Here is a 20,296-nt window from a genome sequence, read left to right as displayed (position 1 = left end):
GAAGAAAGGGATAGAGAATAAGAGAGAAAATCTTATTGCCACTGTATAAATCCATGGTACGCCCATATCTTGAATACTGCGTGCAGATATGGTTGCTCCATCTTAAAAAAGATGTATTGGAATTGGAAAAGGTTCAGAAACGGGTATGGAGTGTCTGCCATATGAGGAGAGAATAATAAGACTGGGACTTTTCAGCTTGGAGAAAAGCTGACTAAGGGGAAATATGCTAGAGGTCTATAAAATCATGACTGGTGTGGGGAAAGTAAATAAGGAGTGTTACTTATTCCTTCTCATAACACAAGAACTAGGGGTCACCAAATGAAATTAATAGGCAGCCCGTTTAAAACAAACAAAAGGAAGTATTTTTTCACACAACGCACAGTCAACCTGCGGAACTCCTTGCCAGAGGAGGTTGTGAAGGCCAAGACTATAACAGGGTTCAAAAAAAGAGCTAAATCAATTCATGGAGGATATGCTCTGAGCCAGGATGGGCAGGGATGGTGTCCCTAATCTCTGTTTGCCAGGAGCTGGGAATAGGCGACAGGGGATGGATCACTTGGTGATTCCCTGTTCTGTTCATTCCCTCTGGGGCACCTGGCTTTGGCCGCTATGGGAAGACAGGATACTGGGCTAGATGGACCCAGTCTGACCCAGTCTGGCCGTTCGTATGTCCTTATGTCCTTATGCTCCTTCCATACAGATGCCTGGGATTCTGCCTCACAATGTCTCCCTGAGGTCTCAGCCAAAATGCCCAGACAGGCAAACACTCTGGGCTCCTGAAGCCTCGGCCACCCACCTAGTGCCTATGGCTCATCCCTGACCCTTGCTGCTGCTCCTTGCTATAGACTGTGAGAGGAGCGGAGGCAGCGCAGGAGCCTTCTGGGGACGCAGATCTGAGGCTTTGGGGAGACACATTGTCTGAGACATCAGAGCGCTGCAAACCCTGCAGCCACCCCCTCAATCCGGGGCCTGTTCCAGCCCTGAGTCTGGGCTGCCGCGATCCCTCCCCCAGAGCAGGGCGCCCACAGATTACAGCCTGGAAATAGGCGTCTGACACTAACTTCTGTTCTCCCTGACAGGGCCTCCCCTACACCAAGTGCCTCTCCCAGGCAAGAAGTGTCTTCAGTGCTGCCCCACCCCCCATATGTTAAAATTTTGAATATCTTATTTTTCATTGCATTTGTAGCTCATTTCATGATTTTGACGAACAATTTCGATGCATGATTTTCTCTGTCATATAAGATGATAAATTTGCAGGCTAGGTTCTGTAAACCTGTATTTATTCGTGCCATATATAAGCAAATAAAACAAATGCATTTTCTTTAAGCATATAGAAACTTTTTAATTTTGACAGTAACTGAAATGTACTAACATCTAGCAATGGAACTGTCACCAGCACAGGGTGGGCCGGTATTAAATAGTGTTACAGTCGGAGACAGCGTTGGATGTTAACCCCAGGCCTTTAGTTGAAAGGTCGCTTCTCTCGCCTTTCCCCCATGAACTGAAGCGCAGCATTAAAGAGATCCAAAGATTGGCCAATGGCATTTCCAAGTGCTAAAATAGCAAGCGATGTCGGTCTCTCATTGGCCATCAGCGACTGAAGATGTGGTTTAATGAGCCGGAGCTTCAAGGCGAGGGTGGCTCTGTCCACTGCCTTCCGTTGCGCTGCTGGGCCCCAAGTCCCTGGTGGCCAATATGTGACGCTGGGAGAAGAGAGTGGGGTGGCAAGTGGCGGCAGGACTTTTGCCACCAGGGTCTAGCTGCCCAACTTCCTCCTGGTACTGCTGGCCCCCCGTTGCTTTCAGGAAACCCAGGAACTAAGGCAGGAATAGGGCGAGGAAGCGAGTAAAGCCGAGCAAGGAAGGCAAAAGTGAATCTTGTCTCCATGGGCCGCTCGCAATGACGTCCTTTTTCTGTGCCACAGCTGACAACAACATCCCAGACAGAAAAGCAGGAGGCCAAAAAGAAACCGAGCAGCTGCTGAAGTAGTTGAGCTGGGAGCGTGCTAGACTAACAGGCTCTTCTATCCCCCTGTGGGACACAGGGCTCAGGGGTCCCACTGTTCAGGTTGCATCCCATAGATCCCATCACAGACTTTCAACAACCACAGCAGATGTTCACTGGAACAGTGAGAGAGATGGCAAAATAGTGATCTCCAGGGCCTGCAGACATCAAACTATCAGGAATTCTGCGCACAGAGAGGACCCTGCAAGTGGAAAATGCCTTTGGAAAAGACCCTTCTGTCCCCAGCTGTGGTCGTACAGTGCTTAGTGCTCTGCGTTGTGGCCTCAAGAGCCATGGATGCAAGTTGAGTTACGGTGACCTTTTCCTTGTCTCCACGTTTCTTAGGTGCCTCCTTCCAACACTTGTCAGAAAAAACGACTGGTTTCTTTTGGAAGCATTTGCATTGCAAGGCAGAGGCAGTCCTCTCTGTTTCCTCAAAAGATTGACCAAAAGGTGGGAGGAGTGGGCACATTTGGCAAGGCACCACTGGGTGCTGCATCTCTAACCTCCACTTTACCCGGCAGGTGCCTCTGGGACTTTTCTCCCAGCGGCTCCATTTTTCAACAGTGACAATCAAAAGGAAGATGACATGACATCTGTGTGCAGACATCCCCAGCGAATCACAAGGACGTGTGGCGCAGGCTCTCATGTTGCAGCAATTGCAGTTGAAGCAACCACCATGCTAATGCCAGTCACAGCAGCCTTTTCATCAACTCCAGGCTTGTGATTTGATTCTTTCCAATGCTTCTCTCCAAAGAAGCCTTTTCCTTAGCAAGCAATTACTTGGATACCAAGGGAGGTCTCTTCTGTTTCCCGGAAAGACACAGGAAAATGTGAGCAGAGGAGATGAAAGCCATAGAACAAGGCACCACTGGGAGTTGAACCCAGGATCTCCTGTTTACTAAACAGGTGCTTTAAGCCAGCTAAGCCATGGTGCCTGCCTCAAGAAAGTATTGGTCACTGTTCCATTTGATGGTCCAGGACAACACCTGCAAATTCCAAACTACAGACATTCCCCATTTCCCTCAAGACTTGCAAGGAAGAACTGGCAGGCCAAGCCAGGATCTCCTGGTTACAAGGAAGACACTTCAGCCAGCTCTTCCCAAAGATCACTATCCAGAGACCTTTAAACAGCCACTGCAGATGTTCACCGACAAAGAGATGCCAAAATAGAGTTCTCTACTGCCTGCAGCCATCACGCTACCAGGAGTTTTGTGCACAGAGAGGCCCCTGCTTGTGGGAAAAGGCTTTGGTAGAGACTCTTCTGACACCAGCCGTTCTCATATAGTGTTTAGCGCTCTGTGTTGTGGCTTCAGCATCCATGGATGCCAGTTCAATTGGGGGACATTTTTCCTGTCTCCACATTTGTCTAATGGCTCCTTTCAACACTTGTCACCAAAAAGACCTGTTTCTTTTGCAAGTGATGTACAGCTAGGCAAAGGCAGTCTTCTCCATTTCCTCAAAAATCACCAAGCTGTGGGGAGAGGAGACACATTCAGCCAAGCTGGATGCTGAATCTCCTCTTTCTTCAGCAGGTGTCTGCGAAGGACACAAATCTCCACTGTGTAGAGGTCAACAATAGGAGTTTATTACACACAGTGCTGGTGGAGTGGGCTTATTAGGCTCAGAGACACTGTTAATTAATTAATTACAATAGAATATATAGATTTTCCATGGGTGGGGGAAAGTGACGGCGTAGGCAGTTCCAAACCCTGGGACAGGTTTTGCAGCAAGACAAGATAGCACAGTAGCCAATGGTTAACAGGTTACATAATGTCTCCACCCATGGTCTCAAGTTAGCAAGTTAACATTTCATTAATACTTTGATAAAATGTTAGTAGTATAAAATATATAGGTTGAATTCTGATTTGGGATCCATAGGAATGGAGCAACTCCTTTGATTGTCCAACAGGTACATTCCTAGGGGTTAAAGCAAAGAAAGAGTGAAAGTATATGGCAATAAAGATTGTTTTCTGTGTGTCTAAAGGCAGGCATTGGTCCCTTGGAAGGGAGGTGGAAGGATGCCATATCTTATACTGACGTGCCAACTTTTCATAAACTCAAGGTTGGATCTGTGGGAAGAAGGTCTCCCTAGAGAAGAAACAAACACAATAGGGATTCTTTCTTCAGTCTGCAGTTCTGAATAAGACACAATTCTTTAGTTCTTAGCTCCAACACCTGGCAATTTGCTCACCAGGCCTATCTTAGCAAGCAAGGCTTTCTGTTTACCCAGCTTTCTCTTAGCTGGTCACTATTTGCTAGGCCTCTGGTCCCTTGACCATACTCTGGACTTTGGGTCTGGGAAAGAACTGGCACAATCCATAGACCAGGTTGTTATATAAAATGCACATGGATTTGAACCCTTCACATACAGTAATAGCAAAGTTCTTGGTTCAGGCTTGTAACAGTGATGGAATAAACTGCAGGTTCAAATCAAGTCTCTAGAGTCCATCCACAGCTGGGATGGGTCATTCAGTCCTTTGTACAGAGCTTCATTTTGTAGCAAAGTCCCTCCAGAGGTAAGAAACAGGATTGAAGACAAGATGGAGACGAGGCATCAGCCTTTTATAGTCTCTTGCCATGTGGTCTTTGCTTTCTTTGTCCCAAAGACACTCTGTCCAGCACGTGGCATAGAAAAACCTTAGAGTTCTCTCCATAGGCAGGTCCCTGCTACCTTGCTGAGTCACAAGGCGTATCTGCCTTCTCTCAATGGGGCGATTGTAGAGCTGATGGTCCTTAATGGGCCATCAAGCAGGCTACGCAGAACTGACACCAGCTTGTCTGGGGTGTTCCCCGGAAGCAGAGCACAAGATTGAAATACAGGCAGCATAGAGCCAATGTTCATAATGTGAACTACAAAAATGATAGACATCTAGAGATAGCATCCTTATAATCAGCCAGTCAGAACCTCTTCATAGACCCCTTGCACGACACCTTTCTACAATATTGGCTGCAAATATAGAACAGTGGTCGCAACAGTGAGCTATACAGTTACAGATTATGTCAATAACGTCACAGGAGGTGACACGGCATCAGTGAGACTGATACTGGAATAGCCTTCAGCTTTGGTGTCCTCATTTGAAAAAGATGTTGTGAAATTGGAGCTGGGGCAGCAAAGAGCCACCTAATGTTCTGAGGGCTGCAGAAAAATGCCTTCTAGTGAGCTATTGAAAGAGCTCAACCTGTTTAGCTTATCAAAAGAAGATTGAAAGGTGACTTCGTTGAAGTGCCATATTGGAGAGAAAATACTGGGTATTAAAGGGCTCTTGAATCTAGCAGAGAAAGGCATAACAAGATCCAGTGACTGGAAGGTGAAAAGAGACAAATTCATATTGCAACTAAGGCACAAATATTCAACAGCGAGGATGATTCACCACAGGAACAAGCTACCAAGGAAAGTGGTGGATTCTCCATCTCCTGATGTCATTTAATGAAGATTAGATGCCTTTCTGGAATGTGTTTGCCCCAAAAGTAGCTCTTGTGTCATACAGGAGGCCTGTGATATGCAGGGGGTCAGATTAGATGCTCTAATGGTCTCTTCTGGCCATAAAGTCGACTAATTTCTGAAAAACTGAGTGTAACATTGGGAGCAGCGTCTGATGTTTCCCTGTCTAGCCGGCTTGCTGCCTAGAACGAACGCTCCTGGAGTGGGGTGATCCACAGGGACTAGTTGAAACCTGCAAAGTGCCTGGCCAGGGGCAGGACATTGGCACAGCAAGGGCGGGGTGTGGCAGTGACATCACAAAGGTGTTTTGCAGGACCTCAGCCTATTGGTCAAAGGTATGGGGGGGAGGTGGTGACCTCACAGAGAGATGCTGACATCAGCGAGGCAGAACACGGGCGAGGGACCAGGGAAACCTCAGAGGCCCCTGTGGCTTTGCTCCAGCAAGTCTCCTTCTCCAGGTCTCTCTTTGAGGACTGAGTATTCGAGTTCACGGACGTGAGCACCAGGAGGAACCTCTTTCGAGTTTTCTCCTTCCCTTTTAGTGATTTTACTAGAAAACAGCCGTCCCTGTTTAGAAGGTAAGAGCCTCCTGGAGGGAAGGGGTGTCATCGGGTGTCACAGTTCGGATGCCGGTGGCTCCCCCATGTATGGAAGTTCCCACCACCCTGCTCTGTGTTCGCAGTGCCAGAGAGCAGCATTCCACGGCAGTGATTTGCTCCTGGCTGCCGGAGCAGAGCAGCAGGCTCAGCTGCCAGAACTTCCTGGAGCTAGGAAAAGGGAGGGGCCCAGCCTCTGTAGCAGGAATGCAGGGCAGGCGAGTTCACAGCGGGCATTGTGGAATACTGGCAGAGGCCAGTTATGGTGATTTAATGACCAGCAGCATCTACACTGGCACTTTCAGTTTGCTGCAAAAAGCTCTAGGCCTCTCATCGAAGTGGTTTTATTTTGTCACCAAAACAGGGCAGTTTTGTCGCCAGACGTGGCATTGCAGTGTGTACACCAGCCACACCAAGCTGCCGACCGAGGGAGCGTTGTGTGTTCTTCACACCTGAGCAATATATTTCTGCTGAAACAACTTTATAGTGCAGACCTGGCCAAAGATTCACTCACACACAACTTGTAAGGGAAACGTCACCTGCTCCTCTGCTTTGCAGAATCCAAACAGAAGGAAAGCTTGTCAGGTCCTGGTGGCGATGGCAGGGAGTCAGGTGTGGGCAGACACTATGTTTTACACCCAGGCAGGCACCATGGCTTAGCTGGCTAAAGCACCTGCCTTGTAAACAGGCGATCCTGGGTTCCACTCCCAGTGGTGGCTTTTGGGGCACCTGCTATTGGGTACTGTCAGAGGACAAGATTCAGAGCTAGATGGGCCTTCGGTCTAGCCTAGTGTGGTTTTTCTCACGGTTTAAGTTACACTCACGGGCACTGATGATAGAGTTACTGAAAGTTTGGGAGTTAGGCCCTGACAGATCAGTGGTCCAAGCCCCTTGTAGACACCCCCCTCCCCCTGGGACAGGGGCAGGTCTGAGCTCTCGCACCAAAGGCTCATTGTGGCTGCCAGACCCTGTGAGTGGCTCATTTCGTTTGCACCCTGGGTTGAGTCCTGCTTTGTGCACCGTGTCTGAGAATGAAAATCCTAAACCCCCCTTTGAAATGACGAATGCAGCAGGACGTGTCATTGTCCCTGCCCCAAAGCAGACAGACCAATGGAGAAATGCCGTCGAGTCCAAGGTAATACTTCACTGCGGTTTTAATATTTCCACTTGCTAAACTCCCTCCTATCTGCCTAGCCCAGGTGTCCTCTGCCTCAGCTGCTGCTCCCGGCCTGCTCTAGAGTCAAACATGCAGGGCCCCCAGGGGAACAGAGGCTGGGACAGGGCAGCAGGCTGGGCTGGGCAGATGCTGGGAGTTCTCGTTCCCTGAGAACTGGCCTGGCTCCCTTCCCAACAGCAAACAAATCAATTCCACGCCCCCTCCCCAGAAAAATCAGCCTGGAGCCGAGGGCAGCAGGGGACGATTCCCTCGAGTTCCCACCGAGGCAGGAGAGAACCCAGGGCCTTTCTAGCAGAGCTTATGGAACTGACGTGGGGAAACCAGCCTTTAATAACAGGCAGTTCCAGTTTAAGCTCAGTGTTTTTAACAATTTTTACAACCTTAAATCACCCTTCAATCGCAGTGTCACTATCCATAACATTGCTTCAGGCTTATAGGTTCCCAAGTGCAAAACTAAACATCTCTTCAAACACAAGAGGGTGCAGATCAGTCAGTGTTCAGAGTCATCCCACATAAAAGAATCATGTTGCAGTACATATTGGCCTCATCATGTGGCCGTTGCCTTTCCCTCCGCTCTGTTAAAAGTTTTGGTATTTTGCACAGAAACTTTCTTCCCTCAGGAGAGACCTGGGAACCAAGACTGCCAGACAAACACCTTTAAGAGGAGGCGTAACCTGTCAAAAAATGATCTCCCTCCTTCAGTTCAGTGACAGCCTGAAATGTTACTTATCCCAGCAGAGCCGGAGGATTGAAAGCAGCTACATCAAATCCCTGTGTAGCTAGCAGGAATGAACACAAACACTCCCTGGTATCTGAAGAGATGTTTAGTTTTACCCTTGGTAAACTAGAAGTCTAAAGGGAAGGAAGGTGGTGCCATATATAAAGAGTGAAACACAAAACAATTATCATAGTTATGCCCATAGTGACTGCAAAATATTTCTATATTCTTCTTATCATCATCAATATATTATTTTCTCTGGCGTCTATACATTGACTATACCTTGACCAAGAAATTTGAATCTTGATAAAATAATCGACTACCCCTGGTTAAGGCAATGGACTTGATACCCACTCGGGTGTCCCTACACAGGTTCAGGTACTAACAACAGTGGCTGCCTTTTAGCAAGAGTTCCTGCCCATTTCCATTCCGGCTGGAGCATGATTAGAGTGTGTTTGTGGTTAACGACATTGCTATAGATTGTTGTTCATTCCCCACACTGACAATTCAGACCGTCCCGTTCCTATTCGAATCTCCACCAGATCATGCCAATAGCCGGAGTCAGGATTTCTCTGGGGCACTGAAATGTTTCAGGGGGTTGGTGCATGAACTCAGCCTTGCATCCATCCCTGATGTTTCATGGACTAACAGCAGCAGCGTAAAGAAAGAGCTGATCCAATATCTCACTGTCAGAGGTGAAGGTGGCCTCGTCCCGTCTGCATGACCATTGCCATTGCAGGAGAGAAGGTTTCAATGGAATCGAATGCCCTGGCTCAGACAAGAGACACAGGGAGGTTTTGCTGTTCATGGATCTGTGCAAAGGAAATTGTGTCTCTGTGTGAAATTGAGGAGGGAAATGAAACGTCCACATGGTGGCCCAATGCCCTAAGGAATGTGGGCGATGGACTCCGGCTGGGAAATGATTTCACAGGATCAATGTACTGCCCTGATTAAAAGCTATGGCTAAAAGGCAGCCGCTGTTGTCAGTACCTGAACCCAGGGCCAGCTCCAGACCCCAGCGCGCGCTTGGGGCAGCGTCCCGCGGGAGGGCAGCAGGCAGCCCCGGTGGACCTCCCGCAGGCGTGCGAATCCTAGAGCCACCCCTGCCAGCAGCCGCGGGGAGCCCAGAGCCTTTTAAATCCCAGCCGCGGCCGGGAGTCAGAGGGCTCTGGGCTGCCTGCAGCCACGGGGAGCCCAGAGCCCTTTAAATCCCAGCCGCGGCCAGGAATCAGACAGCTCTGATCCCGACAGCTGGAATCCCCGCAGCTGCCAGCAGCCCAGAGCCCTTTGAAACCCAGCCCCTGGCTGCTGATTGCCCCCTCCCCAGACCCCTGCCCCAACTGCCCCCCAGGACCCCCACCCCCTATCTAAGCACCACTGGTCCTTGTCCCCCGATTAACCCCTCCCAAGACCCCTGCCCTTAACTGCCCCTTGGTACCCCAGCCCCTATCTAAGCTTCCCTTCTCCTTGTCCCCAACTGCCCCCTCCTGAGACCCCACCCCCTACCTGTCCCCTGATAAACCTCCTGGACCCCCATGCCTATCCAATTGCTGCCTGTCCCCTGACTGCCCCTCCGAACCTCTGCCCCATCCAACCCCCCCTGCTCCTTGTCCCTTGACTGCCCCCCGGAACCCCCTGCCCCTTCTCCAACCCCCAAACTGCTTACTGTGCCACTCAGACCAGCGTGTCTGGCTCAGTGAAGCTCCAGACAGTTGCTGCCATGCTCCCCCATGGAGCCCACAGCCCTCTCCCACCCCCAGCACCTGCCTTCCAGATTTGAACACCTCAAAATTCAGGAGTGCTCAAGCTCGGTTTCGGCAGCTTTTACTTCATTTCTCCCAAATCCAATATACTGATCCACTGTAACTTGCTGTAGAAAAAGTAGGATAAAATTGAGCAAGAAATGCTTATTAGGACTGGAATTGCTATTTTCAACAGCCATTGCCTTTTTGTTTGTTTGAAAGGAAGACAGTGATATTGCATTGGCAAATTCCCCATAGAAAGAAAGAGTGGAACAAAAGAATAATAAAGGCACCTCAACTTTTCCTCATTTATGGAGGACAGTCTTATAATATGCATCCAGATCTCCTCCAATCACACAAGCTGAAAATTGTTCCACTTTACTGCAGTTCTGTAACCATATGGGAACCAGACCTGTCTGTGTTTTGTGCACATCCAAAATTCCGGCTGAACGACCCACCCTGGGAGCGAGTTACCAGGGACCCAGGGCTGGGGCAGTAGGAGGTGTGGGGGGGCACTGGTGGGGGGGAGCCCAGGGCTGGGGCAGCAGCAGGGTGGAGGGAGGGCACTGGTGGGGAGGAAAGGGGGAAGCCCAGCGCTGGGGTGGCAGGAGGTGTGTGTGGGTGGAGGGAGAGCCCAGGACTGGGACAGCAGGAGGGTACAGGGGGAAGCCCAAGGCTGGGAAGGGGGGCAGCCACATTTTTTTTTGCTTAGGGCAGCAAAAAACCTAGAGCCGGCACTGCCTGAACCTGCAGACTATATAGTAAAACTGGAGTTCTGCTTAGCTATACCTTAACCAATCATTTTACTGAAATGTAACTAACCAATCCCAACATATTGTAACATGATTATCTAACCAGTTATACCCCACCACCTGAATTGCTTTACACCCAACAAATTAATTATCCAGCAGATAGAAACAATCACAGAACCAGACAGAGATTATACAGACAAGCAATAGGAAAGTGGAGACTACAGTGATAGAACAACAAAGAAATGAGGATTTCAGACCCCAGCGATTGATAAGTGAGTTGTTGCCAGACAGGATGCGATCATGGTAGAGGTTGTGGATGCTGGTTGCTTAACTGTCTGGCCCCCAGGGATCTGGAGAAAATAGCCTCACTTCAATCTCCTTTGCAACAATAGAACACCATTTGTTTAGCTTTTCTATTCCAGTAGTTGTGAGAGAAGTTCCAAACTAGGGGGAAACAGGGCCTTTTCTCTCGACCGATCAATTTTTGTCTTCCTTCATTCCAAGCCATTTTCTCAGATACATCCGTATTTCCCACACTTTTTTGTTCAGCGTTCTTTGCTTTTATGAAATTTTAGGGTCATCATTTAATTGCCACACAACTGTACTTGCAGAAGAGTTTTGCTTTCTGACCTGGAACTGAACAGGGGCTACCCAAGGGGGACAATGCTGCTCCCTTTTCTTGCCTCATCCGACATTCCTGATGCCCTTTGTTTCCTTGCCCTTTTTAGGGTGAATTTACACTTCTCAGAAGTAGAATCCTTTACAAAACCACTCAAAATCTCAGCAGTGTCGTAAGCAATGGCTTCCGGAAATGTGCCCAGCTTTTCTTTAATTGGTGACACAGGTCCAGGCAAGGGACTGGATACAGGCCTGGATCAGAATCTTCATTACCAGAGCTAGAATTTCTATTTAAAAAGAGCTATTTTTCTGCTGCTATTAGATTTCCAACATTGATTTCATTTTATACACATTTTGAGCATCTACTAAGGATAAATTGAACAAAAATACCACTTCTCTTTCCTCAACATCTGCATCATGAAGGGGAGCATTCCAAATAGGAAAGATCTTCTGTGGGGCATGGGTTACAAAAATGCTTCGGGAACCAAATACATGGGCATTTTGCCAAGTTAAAAATCACTTAATGTGGAATTCTCTCCCCAAATCATCTGAGAAAATACTGACTTAAATAATTGAACTCCACTGTGATCATATGCACTTCCCTCAGTTAGTTGGGGTTCTGCTGTTGTTCACCATTTCCGAATGGAGATTTTAAATCACTGCTGTTTCTTTGTTAGCATGTGCAGTAAATTGGAGAGTTCTCCACTGTTGACAGAACTGCACTTGAACTGTCATCATGGAGGGGTGGGGAAAAAGCAAAGCTGAAGTGACAAATGAGGACTTTAGGAAATGGTCATTTGTCTTCAATTCTCCAATAAATCTGAGCTACGTCCTATCAAACTGACCTAATATCCAATTGGGTGAGCAAACAGCCTTCAGGAAAGAGAGAAACCCACATCACAGAGAGACAGAATACATGGCAATGAAAGTATCAAGAGACATTCCAGAGCAGGTTACATCTGAATTTAGAATCAGGACAAGAGATTCTCCCATCACATTCTCCTCTGATCCATTCAAAGCAGCTTCACTCAGCACTCTCTCAATAGTCAGTTATGTTATTTACAAAACTGTAAGTATCCCAGCATCCCATAATGGGGGACAAAATAGTCCTCTTGCCAGAAGTGGCTTTACCAATAGATGAAACCTGGAATTTAAATGCCAAATAATCACACTATGTTTGGGATCCATTTAAATTCCCCTTCCAGGTCTTGGACACTTTCATCTCCAGTCATAGCGACTCTGATATAGGAGGAAAGAAATCAAAGCATCACCTTCAAGCACAGACAGCTGAGAACTCTTCCTCATATGCCATTTTGAGAAGTGGAGGGATAGAATGTGATGAAAATAAACTCTGCACAGAGAAGCCAAAATGTAACGGTTCTGGAGTGATGGGGAAGGAGGGAATCTCTGAACCACCCCAACTCCTTCCAGTGTCACAGAGGCTGAAATGACACTTTTTTCCCCTGCTCCTCTTTATTTAACTATAATATGAAAAATTCCCAATGTAACTGCTCTTCAGCACAACCCAGAGCAACGTGAGAACAACTGGCACAGATACAATCTATATCATTGGTGACGCTAACAATAACTTTGCAATAGGAGGAATGGTATAAATGTGACGCTCCCTGGTTCCTCATAGGAAGGGCACACTCCAGTTACTTGTGGGATAATTGAGTTGATAGAAAGGACAAATGGGCCCACCTCAAAAGAAGGCAAACTACAAAAGGCATAAATGGGCCACTCATCTGGCCAAGCTGAGGGATAACGGTGCTGCAAACAGTTCAAACAGATTAAAAAAGTTATTATATGGGAATCAGGAAAAGTATTAAAGAAAAAAAATTGATAGCCCTAGAAGTTTTTATGGTGTTCACTGCCCTTGCAGATTCTCTGATGGCTTATATGGGCTGAGTGCCAAGAGAAGGTTTTCCCACATTCTCTGCATTCATAGGGCCTCTCCCCTGTGTGGATTCTCTGATGTCTAGAAAGGTCTGAGCTGCTAGTGAAGGTTTTCCCACAATCACGGCATTCGTAGGGCCTGTCCCCTGTGTGGATTCTCTGATGTCTAGAAAGGTTTGATCTGTGAGTGAAGCTTTTCCCACACTCACGGCATTCACAGAGCCTCTCCCCTGTGTGGAATCTCTGATGGGTAAAAAGGGCTGATCTGCGATTGAAGGTTTTCCCACACTCACGGCATTCATAGGGCCTCTCCCCTGTGTGGATGCTCTGATGAACAGAAAGGGTTGATATTTGAGTGAAGGTTTTCCCACACTCACGGCATTCGTAGGGCCTGTCCCCTGTGTGGCTCCTCTGATGTCTAGAAAGGGCTGAGCTGCTAGTGAAGGTTTTCCCACACTCACGGCATTCATAGGGCCTCTCCCCTGTGTGGATTCTCTGATGAACAGAAAGGGCTGATCTTTGAGTGAAGGTTTTCCCACACTCACTGCATTCGTAGGGCCTGTCCCCTGTGTGGATTCTCTGATGATTAAGAAGGGCTGAGTAGTCACATAAGTTTTTTCCACACTCTGCGCATGTATTTTTTCTCTTTCCAATGATGATTTCTTGCTTTGAGGAAATAAGTTTACCCATTTTCACCCCCGGCTGGTTTCCTTGTTCTCTTTCTGGTGTGTGCTGAATCTCACAGGAGTTTTCCTCCTCATGACTCCTGGACACATTGCTTTTTGATCTTTGCAATAATACTCTGTGTTTATCCACTTGCTGAACATTTTTCTGCTGAGAATTCTGCTCCTCTTTCTCACATGCCATTGCATCACCTGCTGTGAAAAAGACAGAAACATCAAATAGGGATGAAAAGTGAAAAGCCAAAACAAATTAAGTGCTGGAGGGAGGTCAAATAAAAATCACAAACTGAACTCCCCCATACTCTTCCCCAAAACAGCAGAGAGGAGGGGATCAATTTGGCTTTCAAATCCCATCCAAATTCTCAGGGGGAAGGGAGGAAGCTACTGCCTGGTGTCTGCTAGAATCTACGGGAAGCCATGAGCTATAGTTACCCTGAGGATATGACCCCCGCTGGCAACTATAATGAACTGAGAGACCTCTCAAGGGCTTTGTAGGGCATCCCAGATGTTTCCTTCAGGCACTTTCACACTCAGAGTTGGTTTAATGTTTCCTCACCTCTGCAGGGAGATCTCAGGGTCTGTTTTCCCTCTGAACCCTGCAGGTCTGAGACCCACGGCTCTTCCCCTTGTTCCAGCTGGGAGATCACATCAGGTTTGAAAAATGGAAACCCTGCTCAGATGAAAGAAAACAAAGGAGTTCCGTTGATTTCATAAAACTTTCTCATAAAAAACAACATTCTATTAATTTAACTTTAATACTTAGCGTGACCTGGTGTGCCTGGGCTAGTCCTCACTGAAAATGCCAAGACCAGGGCAGGTTAAAAAAGGGAGAGCAGAGGCTCCCCAAACTGGTGGTTAACACAGAAGTTAAACTCACCAACCAGTCACCAACTGTGTTTCTGATCCCCCACACTGGTTATCGAGAAACTGAAAAAAGAAATCACACGGCCCCCTTTATTGCATCCCAGTTCTCTGGCTCCTAATCAGCACCTAGGTCCAGCACAGTGAGAGGTTATTTAAAAACTCTGCTCACATAAACAAAGTGTTCTTCTGACCCCAGAGTCAGCCACATTACCAGGTCAGTATAGGTTTGGATCTTACTCAAAATACTACGATGCCAGCCAATCACTGGCATCTAAACTAAAGGTTTATAAGTAAGAAAGCATCTAAACTAAAGGTTTATTATAAAAGAAAGAAAGAAAAAGGGAGTTGTTAAATGGGAAAGCAGTCAGACATATTCAGAAATCTATACAGCTGGTTCTTAGCAGTATTGGTGAGTTCCTGGCTTGAAGGGCTCTCTGGTGCACACCCACATTATTCAGTCCTTTGTTCAAGCCTTCAGTTTGTAGAGAAGTTGCTCCAGAGGTAGGAAGAGGAATTGAAGACAAAATGGAGATGATGCAGCTGCCCTTTATATTCCTTTTGCCAAGTGGCTTCTAATTCCTGTGTCCCAAACACAAGTTTCACAGCACATGGCATGGCAAAGCCTTGGAGGTCTCAGTACACAGTGTGATACAGCGTGGCCAGAGGGCAGCAGGAGAGGGTTAGAGGGGAGCCTTATTCCCTGCAGAGGGAAGAAAGTTTGCCATAGATGAACTAGAGCACCTGAAGCCAATTAGAGCCCCAGCAGTCAGTCACCTGATAAAGACCCTTGCTCCAATCAGATAGGGAAGGAGTTGGAGCAGAGGGGATTGGTATTGGAGCAGAGAACAGTTTGAAGGGAAGCAGAGGAAAGTTTGGAGAAGTGCTGCAGTGGGCTAAGAAGTCCAAGACCCTACGTAAGGGGCACCTGGCTTGTACAGAGGGAGGGCAGGAAGCCCTCACAAGCTGAAGGGTATGAGCGGGAAGTAGCCCAGGAGAAGGAACCATCAGTTCAAGTGGTTCACCACTAACCTCAGGGCCCCTGGGCTGGGACCTGGAGAAGAGGGCAGGCCCAGGTCCCTCCCTCTCCACTCCCCTCCTCTAGGACACTAGTGAGGCAGTTAATATTCCAATTCAGGGGCAAGAAATTGTGCCCTGAAACCCCCCCCCCCCAAGGAAAAGAAAGCACGAGACTCATCATAATAGTGCCGGCAATTTGCCACAACAGGCATAACCCAGCATGTCTTGCTGACTCAATAGGCGTATCCCCTTAATCCTTTCAATGGGTTCATTGTATGGCTGATGACCTTGGCTGGGCCATCGAACAGGCTGGGCAGCGTTGATGTCAATATGTCTGGGGGTGTCACTCAGAAACACTCCACAAGTCTGGAATACAGATATACCCTACATATCTGTAACTCACAATACAAAGATAGAAACAAGATTATCATACTTGGAAACTCATAACATTTTCACTGACTCCTTACATGCCATATATAGCACGATTCATTGCAATTTCATCATATTGGTATTGTGATACAGCATGGCCAGAGGGTAGCAGGAGAGTGTTAGCAGGGAGCCTTATTCCCTGCAAGGGGAGGAAGGTTTGCTACAGATTAACTAGAGCACCTGAAGCCAATTAGAGCCCCAGCAGTCAGGTGATAAAACCCCCTGCTTCAGTCAGACAGTGTGGGGAGTTGGAGCAGGAAGGTTTGGTTGGAGCAGAGAGCAGTTTTGAAGAGAGACAAAAGGAAAGTTTGGAGGAGTGCTGCGGTGGGCTGAAAAATCCAAAAACCCTAGGTAAGGGGCACCTGGCTTGTGTAGAAGGAGGGCAAGAAGCCCCTCCACAAGCTGAAGGGCAGGAGAGGGAAGTAGCCCAAGGGAAGGAACCACCAGTTCAAGTGGTTCACCACTAACCTCAGGGCCCCTGGGTTGGGACCTGGAGAAGAGGGCGGGCCCAGGTCCCTCTCTCTCCACTCCCCTCCTCAAGGACACTAGTGGAGTAATTAAAATACCGGTTCAGAGGCAAGCAATGGCGCCCTGAACCTTCCCCAAAGAAGAGAAAGCGCGAGACCCAGCATAACAGTATCGGCAATTTGCCACAGTATTTATAATAATATAAAGTGTCTTTCAATTCCATACAGTGTCACTTAATAAACCAGTGAATTCCCAGGACCGGTTCCTCAGGTGTTTGAAGATGCCGAACACCTTGCTTGTGAGGGACTAGAATACCCACATATATGTTGGGAACACACAGAGACTGTGCTAGTCTGTTCCCCTATGTTCACTCTTCTAGAAAATTATGATCCATTTTGTTCATAGTATGTGTCAGAGCTGAATCCCCACTCTGTCACTCCGAGTGCAGAAAGTGGGGGCCCGACAGGATTCTACAAATTAATTTGTGCCACTCTAGGCTTGTATTAAAGCCCCAAAGTTACAGCTTTACTCTGACCTTGGCTTGGTAAATGCTGCCACCACCGAAAGGCAAAAAAACCCCAAACCCTTGGACCCAAGAAGGAGCACTTGAGAATTCTTCCCTCTGGGGCACCCTCAAGCCCTTTCACCTCCCCTCCGGGAAGGAGCTGAGAAAGAAAACAAAGGAAATTAGCTGTGGCTACCAGATAATCAAACAACACACACAAACCTCTTAGGACACCAAAAATCCAATCCTGTTCTTAGAGGTAAATTTTAGTAAAACTGAAAAGGAAAACAATACATCTGGAACTTAGGCTTTTGCTAGATCTTAAAAGAAAATTTTTGTAAGCACCCAAAATAGCTTTTTTGGGGGTTCAGCTTAAAGCTTACAAGCAAACAAAAGCATCTGGGACAGCACCGAGGAGATCCAAAAGCCAAAATAAAAAATAAACCTGATTGTGTCTGTCTAAACATTCCCTGGCCAAATAATTTCTTCTAGATGTGGAAGACGAATTTTCATACCTGCTTCAAGCCATACACAGCATTGCTACTCCGTGTCGCCTTCTCCGGAGAACAACAGACAAAGGGAAAGTTACTTTCCCATTTTAAAAAGTTCTAGCCTTTCCATTGGCTCTTTTGGTCAGGTGCCCAATACTTTTTTTTTTTAAACCCTGTTGGCTTGTTAACCCTTTAGAGGTAAAGCAAGCAGAGAACTCGCACCAATAGGGATTTTACAGCCGGCTGGCTGGCTGGGTGTTTATAAAAGGGAGATCCCTCCCTTCCCCTCCCCTTCATTTATCACTGTAGGGCTTGTGAGGTACCATTTGAAAAGACATAATCTACTGAATATCCTCCTGTTAAACTGTGTACCAACATTGTATGGAAAGTGATGAGATTTTACGGTATGATATTACTGAAAAAGCTGCAACCCTATCCCTAAGTTCCTCACAGACAGCAAGGCAAACAGCTGGTCAAATGTTGCATCCGAAGAAGTGGGTATTCACCCACGAAAGCTCATGCTGCAAAACGTCTGTTAGTCTATAAGGTGCCACAGGATTCTTTGCAGCTGGTCAAATAGCCATTCTCCACCAGGGGGAAGGTGTGAAGATGACATTTACATTCCATCACAGGGACACTTGAAGCTCGTATCTATGACAGCCTGTCACCATGACTCAGCTGAGAACTGAAGTGGTTTCTAGTACAAAGGACTGAATTATAAAAAGAGGTGAGGAAGATGCATGAGGCCTGGTCTACACTAGGACTTTAAATCGAATTTAGCAGCGTTAATTCGAACTAACCGCTCAACCGTCCACACCAGGAAGCCATTTAATTCGAACTAGAGGGCTCTTTAGTTCGAATTCGGTACTCCACCCCGACAGGTGGAGTAACGCTAAATTCGACATGGCTAGCTCGAATTAGGCTAGGTGTGGATGCAAATCGAACTTAGTAGCTCCGGGAGCTATCCCACAGTGCACCACTCTGTTGACGCTCTGGACAGCAGTCCGAGCTTGGATTCTCTGACCAGCCACACAGGAAATGACCCGGGAAAATTTGAATTCCTTTTCCTGTCTGGGCACTTTGAATCTGACGTCCTGGCTGGACATCGGGGCGAGCTCCGCAGCACCTGCCACGATGCAGAGCTCTCCAGCAGAGGAGTCCGGCCAATCCAAGAATAGAAAGAGGTCCCCAGCATGGACAGACCGGGAAATCCTTGATCTGATCGGTGTGTGGGGCGAGGAGTCTGTGCTGTCGGAGCTGCGCTCCAACAAGCGGAATGCAAAGACCTTCGAGAAGGTCTTCAAAGCCATGATAGACAAAGGATACAGCCGGGATGCAATGCAGTGCCGCGTGAAAATCAAGGACCTGAGACAAGGGTACCAAAAAGTCAGAGCGGCAAACGGACGCTCCGGAGCCCAGCCCCAGACATGCCGCTTCTACGAGGCACTGCATGCCATTCTAGGTGGGTCTGCCACCACTGCCCCACCAGTGACCGTGGACTCAGTGGATGGCATAGTGAACCTGGACAGTTCCTCCTCGATGCTCGCCGATGGGGAAGATGAGGAAGGGTCTGTGGAGGACGGCGCAGGCGACAGCGAACACAATACCGCTTTCCCTGACAGCCAGGATCTCTTCATCACCCTCACAGAGATCCCCTACCAACCCTCCCCGGCCGTTAACCCGGACTCTGAATCAGGGGAAGGATCAGGCGGTAAGTGCTATAAACATGTAAACATTTATTTTTTATAAAACAGGTATAAAAAATAGAAATACTATATATAAAATTTTCAATGAAAAACTATATGAAAAGTAGGTCCACATATATAGGGATTGAACAATAATCCTCCAGGGACAATTCAACAAAGGTCTCATTTAGGTCCTTGAAAAGCCTCCGCAGGAGGTTCCTGGGGAGAGGTGCCTTGTTGGGTGCTCCGTGGAAGCACACTCTTCCGCGCCAGGACATCCTTATGTAGATGGGAATCATCGCCTCCACAAGCATGGCCGCATATGGTCCTGGTCTCTGCAGGGCTTCCCTTAGCATCCGCTCTTTGTGACTCCGAGGGACCCGCATCAGGGTGATCTCGTTCATGAAATGCTGCATCTAATTAGGGCAATTAGTGTATTGTTACTGTTGTGAATGGTTGACTTTTACTTTGCATAACAATGACCCTCGCTTAACAGCCACGTGTTGTAGGCCACATAGGAAAAGCATACATTGATCTTTCCCGTGCACTGGCGGGAGTGGCTGGAAAAGGGTCAGAGTATATGATTTCCAGATTGCCTTTAGCGGGAGGGCACAGCTATCCATTAACTGATAAGCAGAATGTACTGTAAGGCTTACCAGGACTGTCTGCTAGACGGATTCAGCTGTCTCTCCCCACTTGTCCGCTCTCCTGTTCAATGCCACAGCCAATGAGAGCCTATTCCGAAATCTCGAACTTGTCCTGAGATCTCGTGAGACTTGTTGCCCTGTATGGTCTTGTTCAGAGAAACTGACTAGACTGTGTTCACTGTTCGCAAACATGTATCTGTTCAAGGAAATCAGTTACTTTTCCCATCACACAGCTTCGGCTCTTTCCCGGACTGCCCCGGCATCCCCCTCGCAGAGGCTGGCGCAGATTAGGCGGCGAAAGAAAAAGACTAGGGACGAGATGTTCGCGGAACTGATGGCCTGCTCCAGAGCCGAGGCAGCAGAGCAGAGACAGTGGAGGGAGACCCTATGTCAGCAGCATCGCACACACATCGAACGGGAGGATAGGTGGCGGCAGGAAGACCAGCAGGCGACTCAAACGCTGCTTGGGCTAATGAGGGAGCAAACGGACACGCTCCGGCGCCTTGTTGATGTTCTGCAGGACCGCAGGCAGGAGGACAGAGCCCCCCTGCAGTGTATC

The 20,296-nt window shown here is 47.9% G+C and overlaps 1 non-coding gene across 1 annotated transcript; it reads right to left on the bottom strand.

Moving 5' to 3' along the window:
• Nucleotides 1–2,867: 2,867 nt before the first annotated feature.
• TRNAT-AGU lies at nucleotides 2,868–2,942 on the bottom strand. Its single transcript has one exon. It is a non-coding gene; the product is annotated as a tRNA-Thr (tRNA).
• Nucleotides 2,943–20,296: the final 17,354 nt, after the last annotated feature.

This window comes from Mauremys mutica, chromosome 21 (assembly GCF_020497125.1).
Source record: "Mauremys mutica isolate MM-2020 ecotype Southern chromosome 21, ASM2049712v1, whole genome shotgun sequence".
Lineage (NCBI taxonomy): Eukaryota > Metazoa > Chordata > Testudines > Geoemydidae > Mauremys > Mauremys mutica.
Note: the sequence above shows the minus strand (reverse complement) of the source record. Positions and strands in the feature narration are given on the sequence as shown.